General features: G+C 37.4%; 1 protein-coding gene and 1 pseudogene across 2 annotated transcripts in view; both read left to right on the top strand.

Annotated features, from left to right (window-relative positions):
- LOC140506957 (lipase member I-like) overlaps nucleotides 1-17516 on the top strand; it is a 73648-nt gene that overhangs the window by 5923 nt on the left and 50209 nt on the right. The window lies entirely within an intron of this gene.
- LOC140503791 (small ribosomal subunit protein uS17 pseudogene) lies at nucleotides 4851-5380 on the top strand (annotated as a pseudogene).

Below are 17516 nucleotides of genomic sequence, written 5' to 3'. Positions count from 1 at the left end.
TAGTACTATAATAGTAGGACACTTTAATCTTCCCCTCTCAGAATTTAATGAATCTAACAAAAAAAATAAGAAAAAAGTTAAGGAAATTAATGGAATTTTAAATAAACCAGATATGATAGATGTCTGGGGAAAAAATGAATGGAAATAGAAAGGAATATACCTTTTTCTCAGCAGTTTATGGTACCTTTACAAAGATTAACTATAGTAGATAAAAATTTTATAGTTAAAAGCAGAAAAGTAGAAATATTAAAAGTATCCCTTTCAGGTCACAATGCAATAAAAATTATATTTAATAAGGGATCAAGGAAACACACATTAAAATTTAATTGGATATTACACAACCTAATCTTAAAGAATTAGTTGGTTAAAGAGCAAATGATAGAAACAATTATTTCATTAAAGAGAAAGACAATATTGAGACAATATTTCATAACCTAAGGGATATAGCAAAAATAGTGATTAGAGGAAATTTTACACCTCTAAATGCTAACATCAATAAAATAGAGAAAGAGCAGACTAATGAATTTGGTATGCAATTTTAAAACTTAGAAAAAGAAAAAATTTAAAATCCCCAATTAAACACTAAATTGGAAAGCCTAAAAATTAAAAGTGAGATTAGTAAAAATGAAAGTAAAAAATTGAATTAATAAATGCAACTAGGAGTTGGTTTTATGAAAAAATAAAATAGATAAACAATTGGTTAATTTTATTTTAAAAAGAGAGAAGAAAACCAAATCTCTAGTATTAAAAAATCAAAAGAGTGAATATATCAGCTTGAAAATAAAATTAAAGCAATTATAAAGAGTTATTTTGCCCAATTATATGCCAATAAATTTAACAATTTAGTTAAAATGGAAGAGTTTTTACAAAAATATAAATTGCCTAGGTTAATAGAAGAAGAAATAGAATATTTAAATTGACCTATTTTAGACAAAGAAATTGAACAGGCCATAAATGAACTTCCTAAGACAAATGCACTAGGGTCAGAAGGATTTACAAGTGAATTTTATCATTTAATGATCAACTAATTCCAATATTAAATGCATTATTTGGAATAATAGGTAAAGAAGAGATTCTACCAAACTCCCTTTATCAAACAAACATGTTACTGATAGCTAAACCAGAAAAAGTAAAAACATAAAAAGAAAATTACAGACCAATTTCATTCATGAATATGGATGCAAAAATCCTAAATAAAATACTAGCTAAAAGATCACCACAATTTTATTACAAAGATTACACATTATGATCAAGTGTGATATATACCAGGAATACAAAAATGGTTTAACATAAGGAAACTATTAACATAATTGGTTATATCAATAAATAAAAATTTAAAAAATCATGTGATTATATCAATAGATGCAGAAAAAGCTTTTGACAAAGTTTAACACTCATTTCCACTAAAAAAAATTTGAATATAAAAATACTAACAGCACTTGAAAGTATTGGTATAAAGGAATTTTTCCTTAAATTGATGAAAAGCATTTATCTAGAGTCATTAATAGCAAATGTTGGAGAGGACATTGGGAAATTGAGACATCAGTTCATGGTTGATGGAACTGTAAAATGATCCAATCATTTTGGAGAACAATCTGGAATTATGCCCAAGGAGTTATTAAATGATCTATATCCTCTGACTCAGCAATACCACTACTTGGTCTATTTCCAAAGATAATTAGGGGAAAAGGAAAAGAATTTATATGTTCTAAAATATTCATAACATCTCTCTTTGTGGTGGCAAAGAACTGGAAATTGCAGGGATGCCCACCAATTGGGGAATGACTGAACAAGTTGTGGCATATAATTGTGAAGGAATACTACTGTGTTATTAGAAATGGTGAGCTCAATGATTTTAGAAAAACATGGAAAGATTTGCATGAAATAATGGAGTGGAATGGAGTGGAACCAAAAGAATATTGCATATAGTAACAGCAATATTGTTTTTGTTTTGTTTTGTTTTTTATTTAACTTTTAACATTTATTTTCACAAAGTTTTGGGTTACAAATTTTCTCCCCTTTTATCCCCTCCTCCCCCCAACCCCAAGCATTCTAATTGCCCCTGTGACCAATCTGCTCTCTCTTCTATCCTCCCTCTCTGCCCTTGTCTCCGTCTTCTCTTTTGTCCTGTAGGGCCAGATAGCTTTCTTTACCCCTTAACCTGTATTTCTTATTTCCTAGTGGTAAGAACATTACAGTTGATCCTAACACTTTGAGTTCCAACTTCTTTACCTCCCTCCCTCTCCACCCCTTCCCTTTGGAGGACAAGCAATTCAATATAGGACAAATCTGTGTAGTTTTGGAAATGACTTCCATAATAGTTGTGTTGTATAGGACTAACTATATTTCCCTCCATCCTATCCTGTCCCCCATTACTTCTATTCTCTTATGATCCTTTCCCTCCCCATGAGTGTCGACCTCGGATTGCACCCTCCTCCCCATGCCCTCCCTTCTATCATCCCCCCCACCCTGCTTATCCCCTTATCCCCCACTCTCCTGTATTGTGAGATAGATTTTCCTATCAAATTGAGTGTGCATTTTGTTCTTTCCTTTAGTGGAATGTGATGAGAGTAGACCTCATGATTTTCTCTCACCTCCCCTCTTTATCCCTCCACTAATAAGTCTTTGCTTGCCTCTTTTATGAGAGATAATTTGCCCCATTCAATTTCTCCCTTTCTCCTCCCAATATTTCTCTCTCACTGCTTGATTTCATTTTTTTTTTAAGATATGATCCCATCCTCTTCAATTCACTCTGTGCCCTCTGTATCTATGTATGTGTGCGTGTGTGCATGTGTGTGTGTGTACTCCCACCCAGTACCCAGATACTGAAATGTTTCAAGAGTTACAAATACTGTCTTTCCATGTAGGAATGTAAACAGTTCCACTTTAGTAAGTCCCTTATGACTTCTCTTTGCTGTTCACCTTTTCATGGTTCTCTTCATTCTTGTGTTTGAAAGTCAAATTTTCTTTTCAGCTCTGGTCTTTTCATCAAGAAAACCTGAAAATCCTCCATTTCATTGAAAGACCATTTTTTCTCCTGAAGTATTACACTCAGTTTTGCTGGGTAGGTGATTCTTGGTTTTAGTCCTAGTTCCTTTGACTTCTGGAATATCCTATTCCATTCCCTTCGATCCCTTAATGTAGAGGGTGCTAGATCTTGTGTTATCCTGATTGTATTTCCACAATACTTGAATTGTTTCTTTCTAGCTGCTTGCAATATTTTCTCTTTCACCTGGGAATTCTGGAATTTGGCCACAATGCTCCTAGGAGTTTCTCTTTTTGGATCTCTTTCATGCGGTGTTCTGTGGATTCCTTGAATATTTATTTTGCCCTCTGGTTCTAGAATCTCAGGGCAGTTTTCCTTGATAATTTCATGGAAGATGATGTCTAGGCTCTTCTTTTGATCATGGTTTTCAGGTAGTCCCAGAATTTTTACATTGTCTCTCCTGAATCTATTTTCCAGGTCAGTTGTTTTTCCAATAAGATATTTCACATTATCTTCCATTTTTCCAATCTTCTCGCTATGTTCTGTGATATCTGTCTTTCTCACAAAGTCCTTAGCATCCATCTGTGCCATTCTAGTTTTGAAAGAATTATTTTCTTCAGTGAGCTTTTGAATCTCCTTTTCCATTTGGCTAATTCTGCTTTTGAAAGCATTCTTCTCCTCATTGGCTTTTTGAACCTCTTTTGCCAATTGAGTTAGGCTAGTTTTCAAGGTGTTAATTTCTTCAACATTTTTTTGGTTCTCCTTTAGCAGGGAGCTGATCTGCTTTTCATGCTTCTCTTTCATCCCTCTCATTTCTCTTCCCAGTTTTTCCTCCACCTCTCTAACTTGATTTTCAAAATTCTTTTTGAGCTCTTCCATGGCCTGAGCCCATTGGGTGGGCTGGGACACAGAAGCCTTGATTTCTGTGTCTTTGCCTGATGGTAAGCATTGTTCTTCCTCATCAGAAAGGAAGGGAGGAAATGTCTGTTCTCCAAGAAAGTAGCCATCAATAGTTTTATTTCTTTTCCCTTTTCTGGGCATTCTCCCCAGCCAGTGACTTGACCTCTGAATATTCTCCTCACACCCACCTCGCCTCCTGGTCCTCCCAGCTAGCGTTTGGGGACTGGGATTCAAATGCTGCTTCCCACCTTAGGGCTTTTGGCGGGGGCAGGGCTGCTATTCAGTGTGAGAATTAAGTTCAGGTGGTCAGGTTGGGGCAGGGCCGCCTCTCAGGCTCAGTTCCCTCAGAGGGTTTATGTACAGACCTTCCACAATGGATCCAGGCTTCCACACGCTTGGGGAGCCCCTGTCTGGAGCCGCCTCTCAGCTTCTATCTCCCGGGGGGGCCCGAGCCATGGGGGCACCCCACTCCCCTCTCGACCCTCCAAAGAGACTCTCTCACTGACCCCTGTCACCTGTGGGTGGAGGGGCCTGTGCCGCCGCTGGAGATCCCGTCCCCGTAGCCCGCTGGGATCTTTTCCTCACCGTGTTGCGGGCGCTGCAGGGCTGCACTCAGCTCCCAGTCCTGGCGCCCAGTCCGCAGCGCAAAGGACCCCCTGCGAGAGGTTTGCAGGTCTCTCCGGAACAGAAATCTCCCGTGCTCCAATATTCCGTGGCCTCTGGGTGCAGAATTCACTGTGAGTTGATCCCCTCTAGCCATTCTGTGGGTTGTGGGTTCGGAGCTATGTGTATGTGCATCTTTCTACTCCACCATCTTGGCTCCGCCCCAGCAATATTGTTTTAAGAATGACTTTGAGACTGTACGGCCCTTGCCTCGTGTTTAAGGAGATCCCAATGGGGCTTTCCAGTCTCCTTCTGTCAGTCTGTCCAAGAGAAGAGGAGCGAGAGAGGAGCAAAGCAGGGCATGGTGGACATCCAGACCTAGTGTGCCTACAAGAAACAGTCAACCATCTTCCAAAACAGTAAGTGAGTGCCTCTTGGGGACACAGCCAAAGACAAGCTGCCCACATACAACAAGAACATTGGGCTGGGCTTCAAGACCCCCAAAGAGGCCATCAAGGGCACCCATGTTGACAAAAAGTCCCCCTTCACCATCAATATCTCCATCAGAGTCAGCATCCTGTCTGGTGTGGTGACCAAGATGAAGATGCAAAGAACATCATCATCCACCAGGACTACCTACATCAGATCCTCAAATACAACTGATTGGAGAAACGCCACAAGAACGTGTCTGCATACCTGTCACCCTGCTTCTGGGATGTCCATGTTGGAGACATTGTGACCATGAGTGAGTGCAGGCCCCTCAGCACAGCCGTGAGGTTCAATGTACTGAAGGTCATCAAGGCAGCCAGAACCCAGAAGCAATTCCAAAGTCCTGAGCACCTTCACACTGGTGGTTCAGGGTGTGGGTATGGGTGGGGTTGCTGGCACTAGAGTGTCTGCCATGGCCAGGTCAGCCACTCAGCTAATAAAGGCATCCTTCTCACATTTAAAAAAAAAAAAGAATGACTGAGCAAATACGTTGTTTTTGTCTGTTATAAATACCCAAATTAATTATAAGACATATGAAAAAAGATGCTATCTGCATCCAGAGAAAAAACTGATTAATAGAAGTATGTACAGAATAATTTTACATAATTTTATATACCTGTTTGTGTCTACTGGTAACTAGGGCAGGGGGAAGGGAAGAAAAAAGAAATTTATGTGACCATTTTGTTGCATATTTGCAAGAAATAGCAAGTTCTGCATAGTCGATTTGCAGTTTCATGTACAATCGTCTTTTTATTGTATTATGTTATGGAAATGTTTGCTTTATTCCATAAATTAAAACACATTTTTAAAGTGCATACACACACACACACACACACACACACACACACATACACAAAGAGAGAGAGGAAGAGAGAGAGAGAGAAAGAAGTACTTTTGCCAACCTTTTTCTCTTTCCTTTTTCTTCATTGCTAGGGAAGAAGAAATGAAGATGATGTTAAAAGATGTTAATAAAAGTTTTAAAATGATTTGCGTAATTAGTTGACTATCCCTGAGGACTCTGTCCCAGACCATCATCCCCTCCCTCATACATACGTGTAGATACATACACGTGTTCAGTCATCATTTCCTTTTCAGATGACTCCCAAATCTACAAACCTTAGCTTAGTATCTCTCCTTATTTCCAGACCCACATTGAACCATTGACCACAGGATATCTTCCATCTCGATGTCCTAAAGACATTCAAAAATCAGGACTTAAGAGCATGCTTGAGCCAACTCAAGTCAGCTCTGCATTTGTTTGTTAATTTTGGATAGTTAAATTTTCAACACGCTCATTTATACTTGGGAAACCGACGAATATTACAAATTGAGACTTGGTTTTTTTTGGCTGATCTACTAGATCTAATAAAGTGATGGAGAAAAAATTTAAAATGCAGATTAAAGTTCAAAGTATATGTACATGTATGTATGTGTATGTATATACAGTGGGAAGGTATATATGTATATATACACATATTTAAAATGCAGATTATAAGCAAAAAAATATTTCAAATGGAGATTAAACTTAAAAGTGTGTCAGGGCATGTCTGTATCTGTCTGTGTGTGTCAAGAAGTCAGTTGTTAAACATTTTCCAGCATAGAAATGAATATGTCCCAAACGGAACCCATCTTTCCCCAAAAACCTTCATTCTTCCTGACTATCTTATTTTTTATAGAGGGCACCCACATCCTTCCACAGCAATCTTCAACACATTACTTCCCCAACCTCTTCTCTTGAAGTTACCACTCTTCTAGCTCCTCATCATCTGATGCCTATACTATTGAATTTACCTCCTACATGGTTTTCCTTTCTCCAGTTTCTATCCTCTTCAATCCGTCATTCACACAACTGGGAAACTGACATTTCTACAGCACAGATTTGAACATGCCACTTCCCATTCAAGAAGCTTAAGTGGCTCCTTATTGACTCTAGAGTAATACAAAGCATCAAATATGAGTCCATCCTATCTCCCCAGATGTCACATTTTTCCCCCTTACACATTCTATATTCACAAAAACTGGCCCACTTGCTGTTCCTCATACACAACATTTGGGCTAGCTAGATGGCTTAGTGATGCTGGGCCTGGAGTTAAGATGACTCCATCTTCATCCACCTTCAGACACCAGCTGTGTGACCTTGGGCAAGTCATTTAATGTTTGCTTCCCTTAATCCACTGAAGAAGAAAATGGCAAAGTACTCCAGCATCTTTGCCAAGAAAATCCCCTGAACTGTCCATGGGGTTACAAAGACTTGGACACAACTGAGTTAACTGAACAATTATACATTTTGTCTCCAGTGTCTGTGTTTTTATAGGCTATTTTGTAGGTTATTCTCCTATGTCAAGAATTCTCTTCTTCCTCACCTCCACCTTTTAGAAGTCCTGGCTCATTTCAAGGTCTCAGCTAAAGAACCATTTCCTGCTCTTCTTCTTTTCTTATTTTTATTCTCAATTTAAGAAATAAAACTTGCATTTCCATAACAGAAAAGAAAAAAAAAGATGATTGCACATAAAACTGCAAATCGATTATGTATTCATAAATAGAAGTATGTACAGAATGATTTTACACACACACATATTCACACACACACACACACACAGACACACAGACACACACACACACACACACACACACACACTTGTGTCTAATGTTAGTCAAGTAGCATTTCCTTGAGAGGCCTTTCCTGAACCCTTCAGTTGTTAGCTTTCTCCCATGGTAGTATCAAAAGTACTTTGTATACATTTGTATTTTTTTTTAATCTATACATGTATCCCCCAGAAAAACTCAACTCATTAAAGTTCCATTTCATTTACGCTTTTATATCCCCAGTGCTGGGTATTCTTTAGGCACATAATGAATAGTTGTTGAATTGAGTTGAACTGAGTTAAATTCACTTTGGACAGTTGTCTATTAGGAGTAACTTTTCCCAATTGTTCTCCAAGCCTAAAGTATGTTCGATGTAGGACAAAAAGGATATTTTTGTCTCCTTGTCTTCTTCTCCAAAGTAACAGTTAAAGTTATTGCTGTCACTGTGGCATCACGAGAATAGAGGTTTGATGCCTTAAAGAGGAGTCTGGAATGATTACACTGACAGATATTTCCTTTCTACTTCTTATGTTTGGTAAAGTTTTTGAGGTCATATCACTTTATTAGAGGAGCTGTTTTTCCATTCCCTGATTAAGTCTTCATCACTCCTACCTCCGTGTCATTGTTCCTTTCTTATAGATAGGTAGAATCAGTATCTGCCACCTCTTCCAAGGGCAGGGGTGCATGCCAGGCCAAATGACTGCAGTGGTGGATTCATAAATCCTGATCCTGTCACATTGCTTAAACTGAGTGTTTCAAGCCCATTGAGTGAGTGAGGTAGGGCTGAGTTCAGTAAACTGGAGCTCTCATTATTATCATTCGATCTTATTTTATTAGGTTAAAAAAATTACCGTGTTGGGGTCTGATTCATCCGACAGAATCTGCTGTAATTATCCTATTTCTGGTATATAATTCTGATGTAGTGTAGTGTGGTACTTGTGTGTTTCTGTGTGTGTGTGTGTGTGTGTGTGTGTCTGGAAAACAAACAAAAACAAACAGTTACTTAACCAAAGTTAAATGGGGTGGGAAGATAGTAAAAAATCACTTTAAAATTGCTTTTCATTTTTTTTACATAAAATCAGTAGAATTTTTTTCAAATAGAATATATTTTATAATAGAGAGAAACGGTGGGCAAAACCTTTAAACACAGTAACTTTGCTACAGTTGGCTATGAGACAATTGCATTTACCCTTATTTATTTTAATGTGCTTTAATGAAGCATGTAATCACTTAAAAAGCCAGTGTCTGGGTCATACCTAGAATAGGTCATTGACCTAGAATAAATTTTGCTAATGCAAGCGCTCTATATAACTAATGCTGACTTAGACAAGCTCCCATTAGGTCAGGTTCCATGTTGGCATAAAAAGAGGCATTCATAGGTCCTGAACAGTTAATAGGAGATTCACATACTTATAACATCAAAAGGTTAATCAATTAAGAATACTACAACACTTAAATTGGGTAGTTGCAGTGCCCTTTTTTCCATGTGGAAGTATATCTAGTCATCAGGAAAGGGTAACCTCTACATTTAGATTAGATTAATAGCCCAAGTACTGCCTTTTTCCTCTTTTTGTATTCCCAGGACTTGGCATAATGCCTGGCATATAGTAGGCACTTAATAAATGTTTGTTGATCGATAATTTATTAAGAGTGAGTTGTATAGCTTTGGGACATCCTCAGGTCTAAAAGACTGGATCCCATGTGGATGAGCTTTTTTTAAGCTCTTAGGTGTCCAGGAAGCCACCGGTATAGAGAGGCTACTAGTAATCTATCTCTAGGGAGGCACAACTTGAGATTTTCTTCTCTCCTCTCTCATTCCCCCAGTCAACACCCAGTAACAGATTTCTTGCTTTCTAGGGGGGAAAACCCCAACCCACCCCAAAACTAGTCTAATATATGTTGTTAGGGGTTGTATTGTGTGTGTGTATGTGAATGCATGCATTTGTGTGTATGTGTGTGTGTGTGTGTGAGAGACACTCATGGCGGTAGTGAACCCTATTAGATATTGTTGTTATCACAGAAGGGATGGGGCTGAAAACTAAGCTGAGATTTCTAAGAATTCTCAATTTTCTGAATGATACTTCACTTTCACTTTTCTTACTCCTAGTTGAATAATGAATCTGGTGCTGCACAAGCCCTAGAGTGCTCCAAGAGGAGAAAGGGGGTGGTGGCCATTTAAGTTTCTCCAAGTGAACCTATTGTTAAATAATGAGGACACTAAAGCTCTTTGGAAAATGCAAGAAACTATATGCATGGTAGCTTCAGATAGTAGTATCACCTGGTAGCCATATTATATACTGTATACCCTAACTGGTTAAGTATTTAGTTATCTATTGAGAGCTTGCTCTTCAGCTGGTTATGGAAAACAAACTTGTTGTGAGAAGCTAGGCTACATTATCACCCCAAAAATGCACACTTAGTTTATACTGCTACGACATAAATGGGCAAGGAAGTGAAGTGAGAATAGGGTGTGACTTATTTGAAAGGTTGTTGTGTTTGACCTTCATTCTAGAAGAGGGCCATGACATCAACATGATGACATGACCTGCATTTGACTTTGATTTGAGTGAGGAAGGGCTGTGCAAGGTCACCAGCCTCACTTTCTCCTCCAGAGTCATCTGGGTCTAATGGACTGATATTCATCAGGATGACTGGAGGTGGCCCAGGATGCAATGTGGGACCTTGACCATTGTAGGCTAAGGTCTTATCAGATTCTCACTTTGAGCTAGATACACCTATTCAATGAATATGCCTCTTTAAGTAGCTACTCAAGGGATGGTCCCTTTTTATAAAAGAAAAAAAAAACAAGCAAGAAATCAAACTGGGAGGGGAAGACCCTCAGGGTTCTGGGTAAAAGAGAAACAGTTACTATTTGAAAGGTGACTAAAGCTGGAATGGTGTAATGTGAGTATGTAATATTAAAATGCCTGGGTATTGAGATGGTTCTTTTCTAAGTGCAACTTTATACAGCCACACAGACATCTTGGTTTTTCTTACACATGAGATTGGATTTGTGTCGTAAACAAAAATTTGCTAAATAATCCACCCTAAGTCTTTCCTTTCGAAGCCCTTAAATCTTGTCAACCCAAGAGCTTTGAAACACCACTTAATGAAACAACACTAAATGTATGTAAGAATATACATTAGTCATCTTTAACTCATGGCAGCTTTCATCTTTCTAATCTTCATTGATCCTAACAAACTATAACGATTTATGTTTGAGGTAAATTTAACTGGGCAATAGTGTTTGTCTACTTTCAGAGCCAGGGACCTCTTGTGACTATGTTTCCTATTTGTGAGCAGTTTTGACCTCTTCAGACTCTTCCCTGGTAGCCATCTACTGCTAACACGGTTGTCCTTCATTCTCGAAGAAGACCAAAATGATGTCACCTTGATAAAATGATGTGGCTGACTGTGGCTGATCAGAGCAATAATGCTCTACCATAGATTGGGCACCGATAGTCCCTGCAGACATTTGGGGTGGTTACTCCATATTTTTGCATCCCACATTCCCTTTGTGCTGTTTCAATTCTGTTTTGCTCATAGAGCACAGCACCCTTTCTGATGTGGACACTCCATGCTGAGCAGTCCTGTGCCAGTGTCTTCCATGTTGCATAATCAAATTCAAAGTTCTTAAGAGAGACCTTGAGAGTGTCTTTGTATCACTTCTTCTGACTACCATGTGATTTTCTGCCCCATGCAAGTTCTTCACAAAATAGTCTTTTTGGCAAGCGTACATTTTGCATTTGAGCAACGTGTCCATCCCATCATAGTTGCGCTCTCTGAAGCATAGTTTAAATGCTTGGCAGTTTAGTAGGAGACGTGGTTGGTGAAGGAAATGTAAAGGTAAAAATTATAGTTCAAATAGAAGGAAGCATTTGAGCTCAGCCTTTACTGAAGATGTGGAGGTACCTGATTGCTCTACACTAGTCCCAAATTGGAAAAATTTGAGAAACCTAAGTCTAAATTAAACCCTAGTTCCAGAGCTCCTAGCCTCTGGGTTAGAAAGCCAGATTGAGGTCCAGTGACTTCAATGATAATCTGAATTGGCTGGTGGAAAGGGAAAAATTTATTTCCAATGTAGCCTTTCTCACTCTGTAACTTTTATTTCTTCCTCCCTTGGACTATTGTCAGGATTTTTACCTTGAATTACCTCAGCAACTCTCAATACAAAGATTTCTCATCAAGGTGCCCAGTGCATTGGATTAGTATCCACTTAAACCAGATTTCCCTAAGCTGGACCTTCAAAAACAAGGGTACCCACTGTTTGTTTTTTGGTCTGGTTTAGTTATTCTTAAAGAGAGGGCAGGGGAAAGAGAAGGAATAGAAGCAGAAATGAATAGGATAGAGGGAAATACAGTTACTAATCATAACTGTCAATGTGAATTGGATGAACTCATCTACAAAATTGAAAAAGTTAGATGAATAGATTAGACACAAGAATCTTGCAATAAGTTGTTTATTTTAAAAAATGCTTGAAACAGAAAAAATATACATAGAGTCAAAATGAAGGGGCTAGAACATAATCTATTATGATACAGTTGAAGTAAATAAAAAGGTAGGACTAGCAACTATGATCTCAGACAAAGAAAAAACAAAAATGGAATTAATGAAAAAGATAAACAGGAAAACTACATGTTGCTGAAGCATACCACAAACAATGAATTAATATTAACACTAAACATGTATACACCCAAAGGCATAGCTTCTAAATTCTTAAGGGAAAAGTGTAAGTTGCAGGAAAAAATAGTAAAACTATAATGGATTTCGATTTAGCAGTCTAGACCAATCAAACGAACAAACAAAAAGAAATAAGCCAGATAGAAATGAGGGGCTAAATGGAATTTTAGAAAAAGTTAGATATGGTAAACCTTTTGATGATATTGTTATGGGACTAGAAAGAAGTATACCTATTTCTAGTTGTGCATATCACCTTCAAAAAATTCAACATGTATTAGGGCATAAAGACAATAACAATGAAACAACATACCAAAAGTTGTAAGATGCAGTTTAAGGGAAAGCATACAATTCTAAATGCTTCTCTTAATAGAGAAAGACCAGATTACCAAATTGGAATACAACTAAAACAGTTAGAAAACCAATAAATTAAAAATCTCTAATTAAATATCAAAATAGAAATCCTGAAAATCAAAGTAAAGATGAACAAATTAGTGACCTGCCAAGACACATGCACGAACTATATGAACATAATTACAAAATACTGTTTACATAGGTAAAGAAAGATTTGAATAATTGAAGATATTTGGAGAATGGAGTAAAATTTACAAGAAAATAATCATTCCCTAATTGGTAAATCATCAAATACGAATAGGCAATTTTCCAAAGAAGAAGTCCAACATATAAATAGTTATATGAAAAATGCCCTAAATCATTAATAATTAGAGAAATGTAAATTAAAATGACTCTGAGATATGACCTCATAACCATCAGATTGGCTAGGACGGTAAAAAAGGAAAATGGCAAATGCTGAAGGGGATATAGGAAATCCAGTGTGTTAATGCACTGTTGTAGGAGTTGTGGAATACAACCATTCTGGAAAGCAACTTGAAAATATGCTCAAAAAAATCTGTTAAATTGCATGTTTCCTTTTATCCTGTAATATCACTAGTAGGTCTATATCTAAGAGATCAAAGAAAAGAAAAAGCATCCAAATATACAAAAATATTTATGACTACTCTTTTTTGTGCTAGAAATTAAAGGAACGACCATCATTTGGGTAATGGCTGATATCTGAATGTGATGGAATACTATCGTATTGTTATTCAGTCATTTTCAGGCATGACTGACTTTCCATGAGCCTATTTGGAGTTCTCTTGGCAAAGATATTGGAATAGTTTACCATTTCCTTCTCCAGCTCATTTTACAGTTGAGAAAACTGATGCAAACAGGTTTAAGTGACTTTAATTAAGGCTTTCCTGACTGCAGGCCTAATCCTCTATCCATCGTGCCATCTTAGCTGCCCTACATGGGCAATACAATAGTATTTTATCATGCCATAAGAAGTGATGAAATTATAGTTTTCAAAAAGCCTGGGACAATTTGTATAAACTGTTACAAAATAAAGTGAATAGAACCAGGAGAACATTTTTTTATCTTAGCAGTATTTTAAAGATCAATAAAATGACTAACCATTATTCCAAGAACTCATGATGAAACATGCTTTCCAATTCCATATAGACCAGTTGATTGATTAAGGTCATCAGACTGTATTGGCCACTTGTTGAGAAAGGAATGGAAATCTGGGATAACCAGATTTGCCTAGCTATATTGATTAGGTTTCTGTACACCCATAAGAGCATATTTATCAATTTGTGGAATTGCAAAGGTTCTGCCAAATGAGATAGCTGTAATGAGTGGACTTGAGAAATTTTGACCAGAAATCAAGAAGTAGAAAAAATCCAGATAGAAGACAATCTAATGATCGAGGGAGGTGAAGAAATAGGGCTTAAGTGAATTGCCAAATCCAGCAAAGACACAATAACTCCAGAAGGCATAGCAAGAGGACGTGCCCAGAAATGTCCAGTTCTCTTTATTGTAAGATTTTAAGGAAGCAATATTGGAAAGAATATTACCTGCACTTACACCACCTTGCTAAAACACTTACTGTAACCCTGGATAGTTCCTGTTCTCTTTGAACCTCTTAGGCTTTCTTGTCTAAGAGGGTATGTCTCACTCAGAATGAAAAATGCTATAGGACCTTAGCATGAAAGGGCCAGGGTCTCACATTGCATCCTGGGCCATCTCCAGCCATCCTGATGAATAACAGGCCATTGGATCCAGATGGCTCAGGAGAAGAAAGTGAGATTGGTGACCTTGCACATGCACAGCCCTCCCTTACTCAAATCAAAGTCAGCTGGAAGTCATGTCATCATCTTGATGTCATGGTCATCTTCGAAGTGAAGGGCAAACAAGAAGACAGCTAATGGACTCAAAGTAAAGATTGAAGTGTATTTTTTCTTGTCTTTATTTTGAACATAGCCAACTTGAAAATTTGTTTTGTGTGACTACATATTTGCAACACTTTCTTTTCCATGCTTTCTCAATGGTTAAGGGAAAGGGAGTGAGGAAGGAGAGGATTTGGAATTGAAAATAAAATTTACTTTGAAAAAAAGAATAATTATGGCGTAGAAGTTACTCCTTCTATAGTTGATAAAATTAACTTTCAAATTGATATGAATGAGAAAATTTTATTTCCTTTGAGAGTTTATTCATGTCCTGATTTGATTTCTCCTTCTGAGATTGGGTTATTTAGATGCTCTAGTTCTAGTTACTGTTAATCTGGGGATTTTATATGTTTCATAACTATTCATCTATTCCAATTATATTTTCAGTTTTATCATGATATAATTAGCTATATTAAAGTCTTCTTATAATTAAAATTTTTTCTCTTCCTTGGTGGTTAATCCCTCTCTTTATTTCAGTGCTTCAGTGGTATAAATTCCTCACATCCTCTCCAACATTTGTCATTTTCTTTTTCTGTCCTATTCAGTCAATCCAATAGGTGAAGGATAGTACCTCAAAGTTGTTTTAATTTGCATTTCTCTAATCAATAGTCATGTAGAGCAATTTTATATGACTATAGATAGTTTTGATTACTTTGTCTGAAAACTGCTTGTTCATATCTTTTTACATGATTTATCAACTGGGGAATGGCTCATAATTTTTATAAATTTGGTTCAGTTTTCTATATATTTGAGAAATGAGACCTTTATCAGAGATATTTGCTGTAATTTTTTTCTCAGATACAATTACTAATTTTGTATTTCCCTCCATCCTATTTCCTCCCCTGTTTATCCTACTCTCTCTTTTCACCTTGTCCATCCTCAGAAGTGTTTTGCTTGATTACTGCCTTCCCTAATCTGCTATCTTCTCCATCACTTCACCCCTTTTTTCCCTTCCCCTCTTACTTTCCTGTAAGATTTCTATACCCAACTGAATGTGTATGTTATTCTCTCTTTGAATCAATTACAATGAAAGTGAAGTTCAAGTACTCCTGACCCCCTCCTCCATCTTTACCTCCACTGTAAAAGTTCATCCATGCCTCTTTTATGTGAGATAATTTCCCCCAATTCTTCCTCTCCATTCACCTTCTCCCAGTACATCCATCTTTCTCACCCTTTCAATTTTTTATATTATCGCACTATATTCAACTCACACCCTTGTACTATGTCTATGTATATTCATTCCAACTGCCCTAATAATAAAGTATTTTGAAGTTATAAGTATCATCTTCCCATGTAGGAATGTAAACAGTTTAACTTTATTGAATCCCTTATGATTTTTTTCCTGTTTACTTTTTAATGCTTTTCTTGAGTCCTATACTTGAAAATGAAATCTTCTGATCAGCACTGTTCTTTTCATCATGAATGTTTGAAAGTCCTCTATTTGATCAAATATCCATTTTCTTCCTTGAAGGATTAAACTCAGTTTTTGTGCTTTAGGTGATTCAGGGTAGTAATCCTAACTCCTTCACCCTCCAGAATATCATACTGCAAGCCCTCTGGCCCTTTAACCTAGAAGCTGCTAAATCCTGTATTATCCTGACCTTGTTCTGCAGTTTGAATTGTTTCTTCCTGGCTGCTTGCAATATTTTCTTCTTGACCTGGGAGGTTTGGGATTTGGCTATTATGTTCCTGGCCTATTCTGTTTTTGAAGATGTCATTTTCTTCAGTATTATTTTTTGTGCCTTCTTCACCATGCTGATGACTCTTTTTTCATGGTTTTCCTGCATCACTGTCATTTTTCCCCAATTTTTCCTCTATTTTTCATATTATATTTTTCTTTTGTATTTTGTCCAGGAATTCTTTTGGGGTCTGAGACTAATTCAGATTTTTCTTTGAGACTTTGAATGTAACAGTTTTGACTTTGTTGTCTTCTTCTGAGTTTGTGTTTTGATCTACCTTGTCATTATAGTAGCTTTCCATGGTCAGGATCTTTTTGTTGTTGTTATTTGCTCATTTTCCCAGGCTATTTCTTGACTTTTAGCTTTATATTAAAGTTGGGCTCTGCTCCTGGGGTGGAGAAGCACTCTCCCAGGATTCAAGTATTTTGTGCAGCTCTTTTCAAAGTTAGTTTGGGGGTTTTGTAAGCTTTCAGTTCTTCTGAGGTGGTATGATCTAAGGAGAGGTGTTTACTTCTCTCCTGTCCTATGCTTTGATCTGTGAGCAACCACAAGCACTCTTTTTCTCCCCGGCACTGTAACCAGGGTCCCTGCTTCCCTGCAACCTCAAATTCTGGTATGCCACTGCTCTTCCTCACCAAGGGACTGTGACTCAAATCTGAGTATAAGCAATATAACTGAGACCTACACCCAGTGCCAGCAAATGTACCCTTGTAATCTCCTCTGACCAGTTATCCAACCCCTTACTACCTAGGAACTGAAAGTTCTAGAAGCAGTTGCTGCCTTTATTGATTCACTTGCACTGAAGATCTGCTGCTGGTTTCCTGTGGCACAGCTTCTACTGGTGCAACCAGAGCTACACTGTGCTCCACTCCCACACAAGTTTAATAGACTTTTCCTATTGACCTTCAAAGTTGTCTTGGGCTGGAAAATTTTTTCACCCCATCATTTTGTGGTTGTTGATACCTGAGAATTCATTTTGAGACATTATTTAAAGTTGTTTAAAGGAGAAATTGGGAGAGCTTAGGTTAAGTCTCTGGCTTTTGTCTACCATCTTGGCCCTACTCCTCTATATTCCAATTTTTAAAAATTCCTTTCACAATGATGATTAATAATCCTGAGAATTACACCTGAAGTTTACTGTTATCTATCTTTTCCTAGCAAGTTACAATTTGTTTTCTTTGACATGATAGCTCTGAAGCTTGGAAACCTCATTTCTGGGTAAGTTAAACCTGAAATTCCTTTTTGCTGGTATTTTGTGGATTCTAATAATCTTTACTTAGTCCTCTGGTTTAGTACTTCCAAAAATTT

Source organism: Notamacropus eugenii, chromosome 5 (genome assembly GCF_028372415.1).
Source record: "Notamacropus eugenii isolate mMacEug1 chromosome 5, mMacEug1.pri_v2, whole genome shotgun sequence".
In the NCBI taxonomy this organism is placed as follows: Eukaryota; Metazoa; Chordata; class Mammalia; order Diprotodontia; family Macropodidae; genus Notamacropus; species Notamacropus eugenii.
Note: the sequence above shows the minus strand (reverse complement) of the source record. Positions and strands in the feature narration are given on the sequence as shown.